The 18,891-nt window shown below is 36.8% G+C and overlaps 1 protein-coding gene and 1 long non-coding RNA gene across 4 annotated transcripts in view; one reads left to right on the plus strand and one right to left on the minus strand.

Moving 5' to 3' along the window:
• Positions 1-18,891, plus strand: part of B3GALT1 (beta-1,3-galactosyltransferase 1) — a 490,368-nt gene that overhangs the window by 161,376 nt on the left and 310,101 nt on the right. The window lies entirely within an intron of this gene.
• LOC116663649 lies at positions 1,576-16,609 on the minus strand. The gene is made up of 3 exons (XR_004319908.1): positions 16,235-16,609; positions 16,178-16,181; positions 1,576-1,586 (listed from the first exon to the last, which is right to left on the minus strand). It is a non-coding gene; the product is annotated as an uncharacterized LOC116663649 (long non-coding RNA).

Consider the following 18,891-nt stretch of genomic DNA (forward strand, 5'->3'; position numbering starts at 1 on the left):
GGAACCGAGAAGGAGGAGGACAGCAGTTTGCAATATTATACAGGATGGTCTAGGGAGGCCTCCTCGAGAAGGAGCAAAGATTTGAGGAAGGTCAGAGAGAGAGCCAGTCCCCTGAGGGAGGGGCATTCCAGACAGAAGGAAGAGAAAGAGCAAAGACCCTAAGAGGAAGTGTGCCTAGGATATTCCAAGAGCAGCCACATTTTGCACTTAAAATCTATTTCAAGGCAAGATACTCAGTTGTACTGGTTGATCATCAACTGCTGAGATGGAGGGTTTTGCTGCTGAAAAGAATCTTCCTCCTATGCAGTTCTGCTTCAAGCCAGACTGGATTATATTTCTAAAGGGAAAGAAAGAAAGGAAGGAAGAAAAGGAAGGAAGGGAGGAAGGAAGGAAAGAAAGAAAGAAAGGAAGAAAGAAAAGAAAGAAAGGAAGGAAGGAAGGGAGGAAGGAAAGAAGCAGTATGAATTAGGGAGTCAGCCTTGGGCCATACCCAGAGTTAACTTTGGTTAGAGAAAGTGAAGGAGGTTGGAGGGTCAGAGAGGAACCAGGGTGGTGTCTGTCCTTGAAGCCTTATGAAGAGAGCTTTGCTAAGAAAAGATTAAGGAGACTAAAGACTGCAGGAACAATACAACGATGGGGTTGAGGGAAGGGGCATTGGGTTAGGAAAGTCACTGGTGACCCTGGAGAGAGCTGTTTCAGTTGGTTGAGAGCTCAGGATTACACAGTGCCCAGCTGGTCATGTTTCCTCCACCAGGTACAGTGACAGTCTGTGCTGTTAGGAATAAATAATACTGATATAGGAAAAATAGGGCACAAGAGGATGGCCACCTCCCAGGTCCCAGGCAAGTCTGTGGGATGCATCCCACCAAGTGAGGGTCCTTGGCGTCACACAGGAAAGAATTCAAGAGCAAGCCACAGTTGAGTAAAAGTAGATTTATTCAGAGAGGGATATACACTCCATGGACAGAGTGCAGGCCTTCTCAGAAGGCAAGAGAGTGACGGGGGGCCTAGGAAATACACATTCCATAGACAGAATGTGGGCCATCTTACTCAGAAAGGAGAGCAGCCACCTCAGAGCATGGGGTCGGCAAGGGAAGTGAGATGGGCCACGAGGTGTGGGGGTTGCTAATTTTTATGGGCTCGGTTATTTCATATGCTAACAAATGGGGGGATTATTCCAACTACTTTGAGGAAGGGGCTGGAATTCCTAGGAACTGGGCCATCACTCTATTTGACCTTTGTGGTCAGCCTTGAAGCTGTCGTGGCACCTGTGGGAGTGCCATTTACCACGCTGTTGCGTTACAGTGAGCGCATGATGAAGCTCAAGGTCTGCTGAAAATTGGGTCTTCCGCCATCTTGGTGCTGACTGCTCTGTCGTCCTTTTACCGGTTGTGCCGCGTTCCCGCCCCTCCTGTTCAGTGTCCTAGACAAGTTCAGTTCTTCAGCTCTCCATTGAAGGTGCTGTGATAATGTTTTGAAATCCGCCTCCGATAAGAAGGATTGACAAGCCTGAAAGACTCAGATGAAGTGCGTGAGGCTTCAGACTGGGGCCGTGTGTTGCTTTCCCTTCCCCTCTGCTCTTCCGGCTGCTCTGGTTTCAGGACAAGGCACAGCGCTGACGTGCTGAAAAACCGAGGGCGCCGCACTCTTTGGTGGGGCGATGTTGCACTTTTGCTCAATTTGCAGAAACCCTCTGGCCTGAAGAAGAGTTTTCTTCAGGTCATCACCAAAGCTAGTGTTTTATTAATACCTCAAGCCTTTTACTAGGGCACACTGATGTTCTGGTTTCGAAAGGCCAGCAGAAACGCGTGGTTGTGCTGGGGTGAAGAGTGGTGAAGCCTGTCAATATTTGGTAGTCTCTTCAGTAGCTCCCTTGATGGATTTTTTTTTTTTTTTTGAAGTTTATAAGAATTAAAACCTAGTAATAGGTAGTGACTCAATATACTTCTGCTAAAACGTTAATAAAAAGGTTGCTCGGAAGTCAGGGATTTATAAAATCGGTGTAGCCGGCTGTGGTTCCTGTTCCCTCTGCTCTAACCTAGAATTCACTTTTTAAAGGATCTTTTTATGTTACTTAGTGAGCCTATCAAAAAAAAGTGCTTTGAAAGCAGTGGGAGATTAGACATTCAAAGAACGGAAGAACATCTTAATATAAGGGAAGGGATGGGCTTGTTATTCTGGAAAACAGAAAGGGAAATGTGCTAATGCGATAGATGGTGGAAAGTTGTATGAAATTTCAGGACTGGTTGTAGGGAACTTTCTGAAAGAGAGCAGATTCATATTCAAGGCTAATCTCTTGCCCCTTATTCTCTTTCTTCCTCTTCCTTCCAGATTCCCATCACCTTGCCCCAATTAAAGCAAAGAGTCCACTTTTTATAACTTCACATGAATTTAAATCGGTGTGTAATCTCTCCCAAGTGTGTGTGGTAGTGGGTGGAGGGACCCCTAAATTAGGAAGCCCATCGAGGTGTGGGTCCTTGCCGCCTGCTGTGAAAGGGCTGGCACAGCAGAGGCAGAGGGACGAATGTGAACAGCTGCTTTGTTGCTCAGAAGAGGAAAAGGAAGGAAATGCTCCAGCAGGGAGGGAGAGGGAAAGGCATCTGAGTGGGGAACAGGTGCTCGAGCAGGGAGCCATCAGCCAAGATGGCCGGGACAACTCCAGCTGCACCTTGGGCCACGTGGATTTTATGGGAGGCTTCTGCCAACATATCCTCGTTCTGCGTATGCTGGAACCAGTGGCCTTTCTTTTAGGCCCTTATATGTGGGCATTTCTGGTTGTTGTTATGGCAGTCGTCAACTGTTATGGCGCTGGTAGGTGTGCCACTCAGCATGCTAATACATTACAATGACAAGGTCAAATCGTCCACCATCTTGGGCTTCGCAGGTTCTAACCTGTTCTTGTTTCTTCTCTTTGCCTCCTGAGAAGAGTAATTGGTTTCTATTCAAGGGGGGCAGGGATATGATCCCAGTGGCAAGCTTGGGAACCAGGACCCTGCCCCAAGGCTGCACTGTTGTCTCTTTATTGTTCCTCCCTTGTGTCTGCGTTCCCTCCCTTCCCTGATTAGCAACTGTTTGAATCTGCCCTTTGGAACCCAGAGAAGGTGAAAGAAGGTGAATGAAGCCTATTTCCAATGAACAAGAAATGGGGGACATGGAAAGATTTGTATCAGGCAGGACCCCACAGGGTCCTGCTCAGTATCAGGTGTACATTTTAAAACAGGAAAGGAAGGTTATGTCTCCATTTAAATTAATTACAAATCAGCTTGCTCAGTCTGTATGTAAGACCTGGGGAATTTTAACAGAATTTTGATTTGGTGGTTGCACTTTTACATTTATTTTTGCTTCCATTTTATATTAAAGGAACTGTGTGGTGCCCATATTTGCAACATGATGAGATTCTCATTGCTTTTAATTTACCTGCCTTTTTCTTTCTCAACTCTACAGTTTGGCTGAATGTTAGCAAAAAAAAAAAAAATATATATATATATATATAGCTGCACAGCCTGCATGTTGCTTTTACTGTTTACTTGATGTTCCCATCATTATGTTTCAAATGAGACCAATCTTAAAATAAAATCTAGATCTTATGTTCTGTGATAAAAACCACCACTTTTTCCTTGAAGTCATTGTCTCAGAAATGATTTTTTTAGAGGTAGCACTATTGGTTTCATTTCTTGGAAGGGCAAAATGTCAGTCAGAGTAATCTAGTATATTTGATATTATGAGATGCAAGGATTTAGCAGTAAAAGGAAATCTATACTGAAGGAAAACTTAGCATATTTTGTTAAAGGGAAGCGGGTAGAATTGTTACATTTGACTGTGAATGTAGCAGCACTAGAAGTGGTTACTTAGAAATAAAAGCTTTTCTAAAGCTTTTTATTTGCATTAGTTATTGTAATTGCATCAATAACAATTCTTAATTTTTATAAGCACAGAAGTATGCATTTTTTTGATCCTTCAGTATTCAAAAATACATAAGACATAGGCTTTATAAAAACAGAGTAAAAGAGAAAATAACATTTTATCAGAGCATCTCAAAGCTCTACATTAAAGGATGAAAGAAATTATGTTTTCCTTTCCCCAGGAAGGAGCAGCAAGAGAATAATTTGGGTGGGGGCAGTGAGTGAGCCCAGTGAGAATATATGGCTGGCTGGAACCCAGAGATAATCAAGTTCATTTAACTCCATTATCTGCTCTACTATTAGTGTAGTCTAAGTAAATCTTGGTGATGGTGGAGAGGGGTAGGGAGTGAGTGAGAGAGTGTGTGTGTGTGTGTGTGTGTGTGTGTGTGTGTGAGAGAGAGAGAGAGACAGCCCAAGAGAGACACAGCAGCAGCTTGGAGGGAAGAGTTTGGAGTTCCAAGCAGAAGGAACTGTTTGCTTGTCTTTCCACGTTTGTGGTCTGACCCTCACAAGGGCTTTTGTTGCTCTGGAAGCATCATTTCACCTTCTTGCATCCGAATTTTTCTGAGAAAAATACCCACTTAATATCACAGTAGCCTCACAGGAGCAGTGTAATAGTTCCTGCTGAAAGCCTCCCGGAACGGTCAGGACAGAAGACGCAGTTTTTGCAGAGGCGTTACAGCCTCTGTCAATCTTAATTTAACAGATTGAGAACTTGATGGGTTTATTTACCAAACCATCAGTTGTAGAGAATAGAAGGCAAGAATAATTTTTTAGAAATTGTTAAAATGCTAGTTAAATAATGACCAGAAAATTACAAGTTGACCTTCTTCAGTGTCACTTCTAAAATATGGCTTTAACATGCTCATTTTTTTCACCACTTTAAATGACAGCTAATCAGGAAAAATTCCCCTGGGGTGCCACTGATGTGATCTTGGGAGAAAATTCTTTTCCTCCATATTTGTTTCGTGAGTTGTGGTATCTTCTCTCGATCTGGCTGTATCTGGATGACCTGGCTATATCCATCACTAGAGTAACTCAAGCACCTAGAGGCGAGGTGACACCAGGACCCCAGACAGAGCTTGACTTTGGAGGGGAAAAAAAATGCCCATATTGTGCTTCATGTAAAGGCAAGAGTGTTTGCCCACAGCTACATTTTTTGTCAGCATCAATAATTCCTGAATATATTGCTAGTACACAGATCTAAAACTGAATATGGCTGATCATCTTGGCTAAGATTATTGGAAATTCCAATTCACTAGCTGATTCTAATTCATTGTTGGGGGGGCGGGAATAAAAGACTCTTTTGAAGAATGATTCATGGGATGAGATTATCCCAATGAGGGGATTGTAGGCTCTTTGATAGTGGCTGATGGTTTGAACTGCAATCCTTTACTGATAGTGGGTCTATCATACAGTCTGGGGTGGTGAATCTGTTAACTATAAATTGAATAATTAGATTATTTCATTGATTTGCTGCTAAATTCCTGAAGTAGAATAATGGGATACACTTTAAAAATTGACATGTAAGGAGCCAATGATGGAAACTTCATGATATATTTTAATAAAGTGCAGTAATTATAAAATTACTCTCCTTTTAACTATAAAAGATGGTATGGTGAAAATAAATGGAAATGGATTTTGAATTTACAAAGCTAGAAAATGACTTAACGTGAATATTTTGACCTAGTTTTTTTTTCTTTCTGATAACATATCTATCAAATAATAAATGAAAGCAAATAGAAAAATGTTTATTAACTCAAAATTCAAAAATATGTATTTTAACATTACCTTATAATGAATATTGTAGTATTTCACTAAAACTAATACGTTAGACAGCCAATAGCTATTTGTAGTTTTCAAATCTCGTTTTCAGTTTTTTCCAATTAAGCTTTTAAATATGTTAAACATTTTTCCTGATTTTTAGCTTGAAATTCAAACTTGAAAGATTGCGATAAACCAAACTAAAAAAACACCAATACATTTTATTTACAAAACCAAACCAATGTTTTAAACATTATGAAACAGTTTATAGTTGCCTCTTAGTTGTAGCGTAAATATAAAATCAATTAGATCTTTTCCAAGTTTGGAAGCCTTTTTGCCCCGAAAGACAGCTCTCAGAAATATTAATTCACTTGTCTGAGCAGCAAAAGAATGTCAATGAGGTTGAGCCACCACTGGGCTGCTCTTGCAGTAATTAAATACCTTGGACTTTACCTTGAAGTGCTTGCTTATTTCTTGGCATTTAGCCTTCAAAGTAGTGTTAAGTTTGAGACGAGTGCATGAATGAATTACACATGACATTTATGGCAAGACTCTAGAGTCTCATTTATGCTCTGGACTCTTAAAGTGTTAATTCCTTTGAAGTTGTAAGCATCGTAGTGAAATACACTTGTTTTATATCACTTCCGCATCCCGTTTTTCTTACAATAAAAGCAAAGACAAAGGACCATGGGTGGTTCCTTCCTTTTCTTCCTCCCTCCCTCCCTTCCTCCCTTCCTTCCTTCCTTCCAGGGACATTTTCTCAAAGGCTCCTTTGTGTTAAGTAGTGAATGAGGTGGTGAAGGCTTAAATGTTAGGGGTGGAGATACACACTAAACAAAACATTTGACCAGTCTTTCCATAGGTACAATTATGAGAAATGCCATAAAGAAAAGAGCAGGATGAACGGAATGCCTTAACATAGTCAGTGGGGTCAGGAATCTCCAGGAGAAAGACAGGTGAGGGAAAGGGGAATGTCTAGGAAAAGCAACCAAAATGTCCTAGGAGTATATTCATCTGGCTGTTTCCCAGACAAAACTGTAGCACCAGCCCTGTAGTTGTATCGGATTTTAATTAATACTTTATAACATATAGGATACTTTTGTTTCAGGATTTTAGGATACTTTTAAAGTTAAGGTAATTGACATACTGCCCACTAAAACTTCTTCAGTTTCCCTTCATAATCTTTCTTTTTATCCACTCTCATGGATGGACTATTACAAAAGTGTTTACAAATAGTGAATAGATCCGATGGATGCTTTGTGGAAATTCAGGGTCACATATACATCAAATAAAGATCTGCAGAGTATCTGGCTGCTGGGAGGTTTCTCTTTACTTGACTACCACCCAGGCTACTTCTGGTTTCTGAACACTTGCAAAAAGTGAAAAAGCTTACTATTAAGTTTTTATCATGTTAGACTCTTCAGAGCTTCCAGTAGCTGGTGCTTTTATTTGATAATGTCAAAATACAGTAGCTTGGCACTAAAAACTCTTTACGATCAATGTGATCTTCGACCTACATTTTCAGCATCGTCACCCACACTTCCCGACAAGTCTATGCCTGGGCCAGAGTGGTGCATTTACTTTTCCCCTAATGTACCTAAAGTTATCTCACTTCCAAGAAGTTCCCCAACACACCCGCCCCAGTTTTTCATCTTCAGAGCCTACTCAGTCTACATGATACCATCACTGACTGTGTCACTCTGGAGTGCTTTTTTAATCTGAATTCCAAATTTAAACAGCATATAAGCTTTCTAATACCATATTCCTGGATGCTTATTCCTTGGTTACTCTTCTGAAATTGTGATTACCTTCCTTGTGTTAAATTGTCAAGTGCACTTTGTTTTCTTTATTTTGTGCATAGGTTCTGTTTACAAAACAGATCTATATATTGTCCTGGATTCTAGGCATCCTTTTTATGTTTCAAATTCATCTTTGAGCTTATCTTTAAAGCCTTAAAGTCAAGGTGCTTTGCCCATATTCAGTGTTGAATAAATGCATGTTGCTGGGTTGATGAAAAGGAACAGATTTAGCAATAACCACCAAGCAGGAGAACTGCTGTGTCACCACCAGGAACTTTCAGGCTCCCTGGATTAATATGCAGTGGGTCCAACCCTAGAACAGATTAACTGCTACCAATCACGAAGAAGTTAAAATAATCTCAGAACGTAGAAGCCATACTTGAATCATAGTGAAGTTCCTTCATTTTGTGCCAAGCTTGTAGATTGAGTGTGTACTGTTGTTTAACTGGCCTTGTTTATTTAGTGGTAATCATTTCCTGAGACTCTGCAGAACATTGAATTGAAATGGATACAATTCTAGCTTAGAGTCCATATCCTAGTATTTGTTATGATTTGCTCAAGATTAGATATCGTACGCAGTTATACATCACCCAGGAAAATAAGCACTAGCCAGTTTTCAGGATCTCCAGATAAATCATCTCAGATTTGTAGTACTGCTTTTTTTCTGTCTTCATTATGACTGGTTTTCATGGGAAGGGAAAATTTAGGCCCATTTGCCACATGCAGATGCCTCTTTTCTTTTAAACTAGTCATAAAGAAAAAAATAGAAAAATAGCTTATCACAAAGGAATAGTTTCCTTCCGTTTCCATTGATAGCTGGCTAAGTAATTAAATAAAGGTACATCTATGCAACGTAATATATACAGCCTTAAAAAAGGAGTGCATGTCTCTGTGTGTACTAATATGGAGAGAATTCCAACATATATGAAGTGAACAAAGCAAGGTGCAGATCAGTGTCCATGATATGCTACTATCTGTATAAATATAAATAAAAAGGAACATGAGTGGATCTACGTGTGTCTGTAAAGAATATATCAGGAAGATTGTACCATGTGCTGATTATGCCAATGACCTTGGGGGAGAGGAGGGATGATTAAAATGAAGAAATGAGAGGGAAACTTTTCACTGAAAAAACTTTGTGTTTTCTAAATTTTGAACCATGTGAATATGTTAACTATTAAAAAATAAATACCTTAACTTTAACAATGGAAACACGAGGAGAAGCAAAAGAAAGGATTCATTTTTTTAAGTGTGATGGAGCTGAGGAAAGTTATCTGAAAACAATAGACATGTATCAATCTTGTAAGCATCTGAAAGACGTCTTCAGAGCTCCTCTTTTTGATATTGTTAACACAAATGCCTCAGGGTCAGGTTCAAGAAATGTGATTAGGGATTTCAGGAGGGGAAATGGAGTCAAATCTCGGGACTTCCTATGAAAGAGCAGGGCCGTCTATAAAGTCAGTGTACTTGGTCACAGGGTGTTCAGTCAGCTTGGAGTTTGAACACATATTCAAGGCTTGATTGAGAGCTATCCAGAACTCATCAACTCCCTGCTTCCAAAGAATGCACTTTAGATCCAAGTGTTTTGAGCACTTGTATGTATCAGGCACTTTTCTGGAATCTGAAAATAAAATAACAACAAATAATACAGTAGGCAACAAATAACAAAAATCCCTGCTTTCAGGAAGCTTACTGTTGTGAGAGAGACAGATAATAAATATGATATGTAAGGAAAATATATGATACATCAAAAAGTGATGATTGCTAAAGAAAAAAAAAAAAAAAAGCAGAGAAGGTGGATAGGAAACATTGAGGGTAGAATTGCAATTGTATTAAAATGGCCAGAGAAGGCCTTTTTGAGAAGAAGATAGTTATTTAATGTCCTGAAGGAGATGAGACAGTAAGCAAGTCATGCAGAAATCCAGCTTAAAAGCATTCACAGTTGCAAGGACCTTGATAGGAGAGAATAAACCTGGTATGGCCAATGAACAGTAAGTCCAATGTGGCTGGAGCAGAGTGAGTCTGGGAAAGATCAACAGAAAACGAGGTCAAAAAAGTGAAGGGGAGAAAAGGTGCAAATCACACAGGACTTTGTAGTTCTTTGAAAGGAACTTGGCTTTTACTCTGAATGAGATGAGGAGCATTTGGAAGGTTTAGAACAAAGGACTGACATTACCCATTTACATTTTTATGGATTATGACTCTGAATGCTGTGTAGAGAACAGAATGAAAGATGCTGAGAGCAGAAGTAAGGATGCCACTGAGAAAATTAATGAAATAGCCTAGAAGACAGATGATGGATGGACACTGGGAAATAGAGGGAAGTAGGAGAAGAGAACAGCAGATGTATTTTGAAGGCAGATCCAATAGGATGTGATGACCATCAGATGTGGAGAATGAGATAAAATTCAGGGTCACATTGTCAAAACAGACTCAAGATGAATTATAGATCTTACCCAGTATCAAGTTTACTAACAGTTCATGGATACAAGCAGTAGCTAAACACAAGCCAAGCGTTCTTCCCTTGGAAAGGTGTGAAACCATCAATGCAGCTCTCCTTAAAATGATCTTTTCATGAATGAGGACATGCTGTGGTTCAAGATTTAACATAACAGGTTTAAATAATGTATGTGACAGTCCTGGCACAGGAGTCATTTCAGTTATGAAGCACCTTCTTTTTATATCTTTTTATTACATAACATAATGTCTCTTCATGGAGACATGCTTTATAAATTCATAAATTCCAAGTTTGTTTTTGTTTTGTTGTGGTGATGGTTTTTTTCAACATAAACAATCCTAGGTAGCCCAGATATGTCCTACTAAAACCATTCCATAGGTAAGGACTCTCCCATGAGTAAATACTGTTTGTATATTTGCTGGGATTGTCATTGGCATGTTTACAAAGGTCAACTGCGTTATATACCTTTCTTTCCAGATGGATTAAGGTGACAACCAGATTGTAAGCCTATTAACCCTTGCTTTTCTAGAGAGTCAAAAATGGTACTCAGGAGTTTCTCCAGAACAATAAGGACAGAGTTATTGTTAACTGTGATGAGGAAGACAGTCAAAACAGCAGTTGCTGTGGAGTAAAACTGTAGTAGCTCAGTTTTGCACATTCTAAGATGTGAATGAGACATTTAGGTAGAAATGTCAATTAGTCAATTAACTGTGAGTCTGGAAATCAGGCAGAAAACTGGAATGTAGATACAAATTTGAGAATCATTGGCATGTAGACAGTATTTAAAAGTGTGAGATAAGATGTGATCATCTGAAGAATGCAGAATGAGTAGAAAAGTAAAACTTAAAACAGCAACTTAGAATCAATAAAAGAGAGGGACAAAATATTAATCAAGAGGCTTAACTATATATAAATACCATTTTATTCAGAAATTTCAATTTAAGTTATTTACCCTGTGGGATAATCGTGAAAATGCTGAAGAATGTTTATTTTTGTGTTATTTTAATAAAAGGAAACAAGTGATAGAAAATAGTTAAATTAATTGCATTCATTCACCCATTAAATATAATGGACAAATATATGGAAATTAAAAACAAGTAAAATACATTAATAATCTACTTGATTGTAGATAGACCAAAAACACGTGTTTTCACATAGTTTTTTGTTTGTTTGATATGGAAAGTCTTCCCAGCATTAGGAAGTAATTATTGCCAAATGGTAGGTTTTCCTTTCTCTTCTTCTCTTTATTTTCTAAATTTTCTATATAAATGATATATTCAGAAAAAAAAAGTTTATCAGTAAGGAAGGGAACAGTGAATTACATGAAAAACATGGAGGCAAACTAATGAGGTGGACTTACATTTTGATATAAAGAACATGTTTGAACTTAGTACTTTAAGTCCCTCAGAACACAGTTACTAGTGAGTACCTGCCACGGCCAGCACGCAACAGACCAAGTCCCTTCCCTCGTGGAGCTCACATTCTGACAATAAAGAGATGTAAAAATAAGAATTAGATCCGTTGGGAAGTGATAGACAGTATGAAGACAAATGAAGCAGGATTCAGGGCAAGTTGTCAAACTAATGACATACTTTAAACTAAAAATACAATTTGAAATAGAAGCTGCGACAGCAAGCATTCTTTTCTCATTCCCCATGTTAGGTGAAAAGATTTTACTGTTTCACCATTAAATAAGATGCTTGCTACAGATATTTTTGTAGAAACTTTTTACTGGTTATAGAACATCCCTTATATTCTTGGTGTTCTTTGTGTTGTTATCATCAATAAATTGGAATTTTATCAAATTCTTTTTATGCATTTCTTGAGATAGTCGTATTTTTTCATTTTTAGTTTGTCACTGTGGTAAAACACATTAATTTTTAAATGGTAAAGCAATACTCTGTTCCTGGAATAAACCTGCTTTGATTTATACTTATTATATAAATTTATATAACATTTTATGTATATTTACGTTATAAACATATATTTATATAAATACACATAGTTATATTTTGATTTTTGATAAATTTATATTCAGCAGGAAACAACTGAGTACAATTTGCTATTATTTCTTCTTTAAATGTTTGGAAGAATTCACAACACCATCTATGGAATGTTCTTGCCAAAAAGAAAGAAATAAAGAAAGAAGTTAAAATGAAATATATCCCAACCTCTAACTACCAGTTCACAGAAAATTTAAGGGAATCCAAGATACATTAAGTGACACATGAAGAAGCAACTAACTGTATATAGAATAACAGAAATTTTATAAGATAAATGACCTGGTTTCTTCATCATATTTAATGGTGCACAATTGAAGTCTTGGTATCACAGCTTCTTTTTCAAATTGTACTTTATACCCCTGGTACAAAAAGGGGAAAATGAAGGAGGAATGGTTAGTTATAAATGCAAGTGTAGACCATTTGTGAGTTTTAATTTGAACAATCAACAGCAGAAGACATTTTGAGACAGTGTAGAAACTTGAGCATCTACTGGGTATTAGACAATAAAAAAATTATGCTTAATTTTATTAACCATATTAAAGGTACTATACTTTTTTAAAATGATTGTCTTTTGGAAATACATATTGAAGGATTTCAATGAAATATGATTTCTGGGATTAAAAAAGTCAGAAAAAAGTAATAAAGTAAAATAAAAGGTAGAAGTGGAATAGATGAATCAAAATTAGCAAAGTCATTGAAACTAGATTATGTGTAACGTGTAGAGTAATTATACTATTCTTTTTTCTTTTTGTGCATATTGAAAATGTCTGTCATGATGAGTTGATTTTTTTTTATCAAAAAACAGAAAGGTATTGTGTTAGCTTATAAATGCACAGTCTTTGCTTCGGTCTAATTTCTGCTGCTGCTATAAACAAATACAACTTTTTCTTCCCTATTATACATGGTTTATTTTAAACTTTGAGAAAAATTTCAATATTGATACATATTTTCTAGCTACTTTTTATAGGCACCTTAATCATATTTTAAGAGGATATCAATTATTCCATTTTGTAAAAGAAAAAAAATGTTTGGAATTTAATGAGCAAAATCATGGCAGTTTTTGAAAATATTTACTTTTGAACATTCAGCAATAGTCAGCCAGTGACAATTCCCTGCAGGGTATAGGAACAAGGATTGTCTTTTCTCTCTTCCTCCTGCCTTCCAATCTCTCTTTAATGTCCCTTATTGAAAGGAAGTCATGTGGCGAAGGAGAAATAAAGTTCACAGAGTCCTGGCCCCAGCTTCACAGAGCAGGGTATGAATGAGTTAATTGGGGACCAAGATGTAATAACAGTAACTGGCAAACAGAGTATCTGTTATTTCATGTACTGAAGGTTAGTATTTTTTGTTTATAGTCGAATAATATAAACCATATAGAGTAGATTTTATATATATATATTTATTTTATATATATAAGTAGATTTTTTTAAAGCAGATAAATCCTGGCTCCTGCCTGTGGAAATACGTGTAAAGTACTGAAACTCTCGGAGTCAGTCTTTTTATCTACAACAGAAGAATAATCATATCTACTTCATAAAGTTGTCGTGAAGAAATGATAAAACGTATAATGAGTAGCCTGGGCACCTGATTAATAAATAAAAACCGTTACAATTCTTTGTAGTCATCATCTTTCAGTCATTAGGATTTCTATTTTTAACTTAAAAATACATCAAAAGCTTAGTGAAAAAAGATAAGAGCATGAGTATTTTGATAATTTAGTAACCAGTTTGAGTATTTTTAACATTGTCGTTCATTCCTTGATTTTACAAGTTATCACCTTTAAGGATATTATATTCAACATTCAAAATAATACTGAGGATCAAACACAATGTCTTCAGTCTGAACTAGCCTGATACAGCTTGGAAAATCCAGAAATACATAAGAGATTTTCCTTTGGAGGTTAGGCGATCCATTGAATCAACTAGATCTATCTCGCTTTGATGTGCATACCTACTGCAGATGTTATTCCATTCATGTGTTTAACGCTAATCAAGCATCCTTCAAGAAACACACTTGAGCTGGAGAAGGTGCTCACTTCAAATTGTCCTCTTGTTTCTGTTGGAGTTTACAAAAGAACAGTGACAGCTAACACAGTCTCGGAGACGAAGCGTCAGCTGAGCAACCGCACAATTATAGAGAAGCATAAATCAAAATGCTGAGAAGTGCCTCTGTGAACAGGTTCCTGTTTCAAGGATGACGTGCGGCTGCTCACTGTTTTGTCTTTACCTTGGTATAAAGCCACCTCCGTTATTGTTTATTAGGATGGAATATTTATGTTGGTTTTGTTTTTGGTCTTACCACCTTCAATTATTTTATTTCCCTAGAGAAATTAAGCCTGTCATAAAAGCAGGTTCATCTAAAAATTTTATTCGAAAATGCATGATGACTTAAATTTTGGATCCTTTTCAGGCTATATTTATCTAGTGACCATCCTTACTGGGCCATCAAAATATTCTAGTCAAACAGTGACTTAAAAATCAACTTTGTTAAGTCACAAGACAAACTACACAAATTTTCTGGGCCTGCCTGCGTATTCTGTGTATCCTAGCAATACCTATTGTGAAGCAAAGATTAGGCCAAATGGACTTTACCTCCTATTTACCATTAATTTTAATCATATTTGCCCATTTATGGTTTTTCCCTTTTGCCGAATTTATGTCCTTTCTAGAGCCCCCTATTTAGCTGCTTGTGATACTATGCACAGTGAGAAGGTTCTGTTCAGTATTCTGAAAAATTCAACAGAATTTTTTTTTTTGTCAAAAGATACTTGTTATCTGCCTTCTGCTTTCTATCAGGCCCTAATTATTTCTTGTTTGGACTGATGCAAGAACTTGTTTAATGAGTGCCCTGCCAGTGTCTTGCTTCCATCCAAGCCTTACTATTATTGAGAAGGTATTATTGTTGAAAAGATTAAGTGAGTTAATATATGGAAAATGCTTAGCACAGTGCCTGGTACAAAGCAGAAGCTATATCACCTTAGCTATTATTATTGTCTTCTTGTTGCTGTATTTTTTTTTTTTTTTTTGGATCATAGTCCTGCCAAACCCGTGTACAAACACGTTACGCTGCAGCCTTAACGATCTGCCATACTCACTGAGCACTCCCTTGTCTGTCTTTAGAGCTCCTACTTCCTCTTCATCATTTACTCATGCTTCAGTCCCGTGGCCATTCCATATAGGTTACCTGCATGTCCAAGATGCCCTCTAAAATTTTCTTTATACATATAAACTGTAGCCTTCTTGACTAACCACACCGCGTGACTGTAAATATTTTAAAGGCAGGAATTGGTTGTTTAGAATTTCTTTTTAAACCTGTGTACCTCTGACAGAACAGGGGCCGGCGTATACTAGATGCTTCATAAATCACTGAATAATTGCTTTTGGGAAATGGAGGCAAAGAGGAAAGTGCTCCTTAGATTTTCTTTTTTGTTAAAACATAAAAGAAGTTATCCTTTCTACACTGAGATGTTATTATTGATGTATTTTTTTGTCTATGTGCATTTAAAGAGACATAAAATAGCTCAATATGCAAAAGCTGCCTTTTCATTTTAGGGCCAACAGATTAATAACAGCAACTCTAGGTCACCTAAAGAGCAAGCTTTCGTCTTTTCTAATGAGGACACTGTTTATAGGGGCTGTAAGAAAATCTTCTCAAAGCAAACTAGTTTTCAGTCTGAAAAGAGTTAAAAATATTGCAAATATTACACTGACGTAAATTCTGCTGGTAACCAATTCTATAGGCAGTTAATATACTGCCTATACAATCAGGAACTGCTTTTGTGAAATTTTTATGTACTTTTTATTTTCTATTTTATAAGTAAGCCTTTTACTTTTTCATTGATTTCCATTATAGTGAGAAGAGCAGTTGTCCAGAAATAACCCATGAAGTATATTATCTAACTTAATTAAGGTGAACTGGAAATTTCTCTATAAAGGTTCACCAGTCGCCAGACAACTAAAAATGAAACTTTAAACTAGGTTTGTAGTGGACATAAGCTTCTATTACTTACCATCATTATGCACTCTTACATTCCTTGACAGGAGTTTGTGAGAAATTCCACAGACAGCTCCGTGCTGGATTTTCACAGCAAAGCAGGTGTTTCCAAATGTTAGTCTGTTGCTTAGTCCCAAACAATCTCAGGAGAAAATCATTATCCCTAATTTTGTGAATATACCTGATTGTGTGGCACTCAAATCTATAAAAACTATTTTATTATACCAATATAATCCCATTTAATCCAAGTATCTGAACTCTCCTTGCTGTGGGATTTCCTGGCCAGAGGATGCAATGTGCTTGCATCAGTAGAACTTTGATCATATGTGACTTTCCAGGAAAAGATAAGTTCCTGGGGCAAGGAGAAAGGTTAAGACTGTAAGAAAAGAAAAGATCAGGCATTAACTGTTTTCCTTCAAGTGCACTGTAGCAAGTTAGCGCACCCGGGAAATCCTAACAAATGAAAAGTGAGAAATTGACTGACTGATTACAAATCATGAGATATTGTTCTAGATTTTCGTCTGAGTTTAACAGACACCCATTTTTCAAACAGAGATAAAACACTGAGAAAACAGTTCCCAAATTGATGCTGATATCAGCAACTGAATGCCGAATTTTTACCGATCATTTGCCTCTGTTACCTAGAGTGACTATTCATATACAGTATTTATTTGTTTTACCTCTTTCACATTTTACCCTAATATTCCAGAGTTTTCTCTTTCTCATTCAGTTGTGCTTTAAATCAGTTTTTACATTTATGTTCTGTAAGACTCCACACTGCTTGTGAAAGGGTCTAGTAACTTCAATATCTTTCATTATTGTAAGCCTCTTGCTGGAAAGAATAAAATGAGTGGTGTGAATTTACATTAAGCTTAAGAAAATAATTTTCCATTTGCTGGTTTTTTAATACGTAATAGGAGTCAGCTAAATTGCTTAGAATATGGTGCTAATGAGATTAAAATTGCAGGTTTGATTCTCAAATAAGGTAATTAGTCTTATGTGGAAGAAAGCTAATCAAAGGCCATAATTTTGATCCCCAGTGGAATTCTTATGAAAGAAGGACCAGGATATGAGTTGTAAAAGGCTCGTGGCAAAGCAGGCTTTCCTCCTTGGATAATAATATGACAGATAACAAAAATTTACAGTAATTTAGAGCATGTAGCATATCAGCTGGCCAGAATCATCATCATTTTATATGAGACTCTGTATCATCATGTAAATGAGCACTTAAATGGAGTATGGACTCAGCTCATTTCTCCTTTAGCTCCACACCATTGGAAATCACTTAGAATCAGTGGGAACACCAAGCACAGACCAGAGCTGGAGAATGCAAAGAATAATTGAAACACGGCCCCCTGTGAGAACAATTATTAACAATTATTCTTTAATTGCTATAAATGTTCTATCCAATTGAATCATACCAACCTGAAAAATATTTATATTTTCAGTAGATACATATACTAAGATAACAATTATATTAAATGTCATTTTACCCTTTTGTTTCTGATATGGCAGATCTTAGCTAATCAACATGGATGTTGTGAGTGTATTTCATATGTGTCATATGTTTTCTGCGTATTAGCCAGCTACTGGGGTGTTAAAAGTAAAACTGGAAAACCCAACCTCATTTTAGTCTTGTTGAATGTATTAAATTACTTTTCAATTACTTGAGTTTTTAAATTAAAAACTCCATAGTTTTATTTTAACAGAAATATGTGGGCATTTGAGGGAATTTGGAAAATATACAAAAGTTCAAATTAAGTGGAGAAAGGAAGTATTCATAATTCTAGCCAATAATCATGTCATATTTCCTTTACCATTTCTTTTCCTTTTGTAAGAAGGAATATATTAATATGAAAACTGGAATCAAATATACATGCAAAACTGTAGCTTATTTTTTTCCAACTTTCCTGTCAATTGTTCTTCAAAAACACTACTTTAATGACTATATATTCCCTTTTAGGTATATACTATACTTTGTTTAACTATTATCTAAATCTTAGAATTTTTGCTTATTTCTATTTTTGTCATTATTAGAAATAATGCTAGCGTGAACATCTTTGTCTAAAAATCTGGCCAATTTGTAGATAAGACAGTCTACCTTGGTTCTTTAGTTTTAGAACTGAGGTTATTGGGTAACAAGATTTGAAGTTTTTGAAGTCTCTTATCACAAAGTGCCAAATTTCTTCTCTTTCCCCCAACCACATTGCCCCAGTTTATCCTGCCACCATCAGATTACAAGGGCACTCAACTCTTCACAGTTTCCCTACATCTTCTATTATTTTAAAAAATCAGAATGGCTACAGTTTTATGTAATTCCTAGAATTTAATTTCCGTAATTGGCTTTATTTTCCGATCAATTTGTTTTAACAGACATATATTCATGTATAGTTATTTTATTACAACAAAATCACACAGGTATTATTTTGAAAGATCTACTTTAGCCACAAAGCACAATTAGGTTTTCTTTGTAAATTGATGCATATAGACAAATTATCAATAGTTTTTTTTGTTTTTTTTTCCTATCAACTCGTAGATATACCATTGTACCAGCATAATGACAAATTGTAATGTGACTTCTGCCATAAGATTACTAGAAATGAAATGGCAATCTAACTTGTATGAGATGAGTTCTTGATATCTTTACTAAAATGTCACTGAGTACCTACCCTCTTGGAGGACATGTCAGAGAAATCCATTAGGATGCACTGAGGGGGAAACTCAATATACATATTATTCTCCTGAGTTGGTCAGTCCCATGGTCCTCAGGTTTGTGTCTTCTCCCAGTTTTGTTTACTTACAGTTAAAAGCATACTCATTTGGAGGGAGGGTATAGCTCAAGTGGTAGAGTGCGTGCTTAGTATGCATGAGGTCCTGGGTTCAATCCCCAGTACTTCCTCCAAGAATAAATATCTAAGTAAACCTAATTATCTCCCCCCACCAAAAAAAGAGGTAGGGGTGTACATACTTGA

The sequence above is a fragment of the Camelus ferus genome, chromosome 5, assembly GCF_009834535.1.
Source record: "Camelus ferus isolate YT-003-E chromosome 5, BCGSAC_Cfer_1.0, whole genome shotgun sequence".
NCBI classification, from domain to species: domain Eukaryota; kingdom Metazoa; phylum Chordata; class Mammalia; order Artiodactyla; family Camelidae; genus Camelus; species Camelus ferus.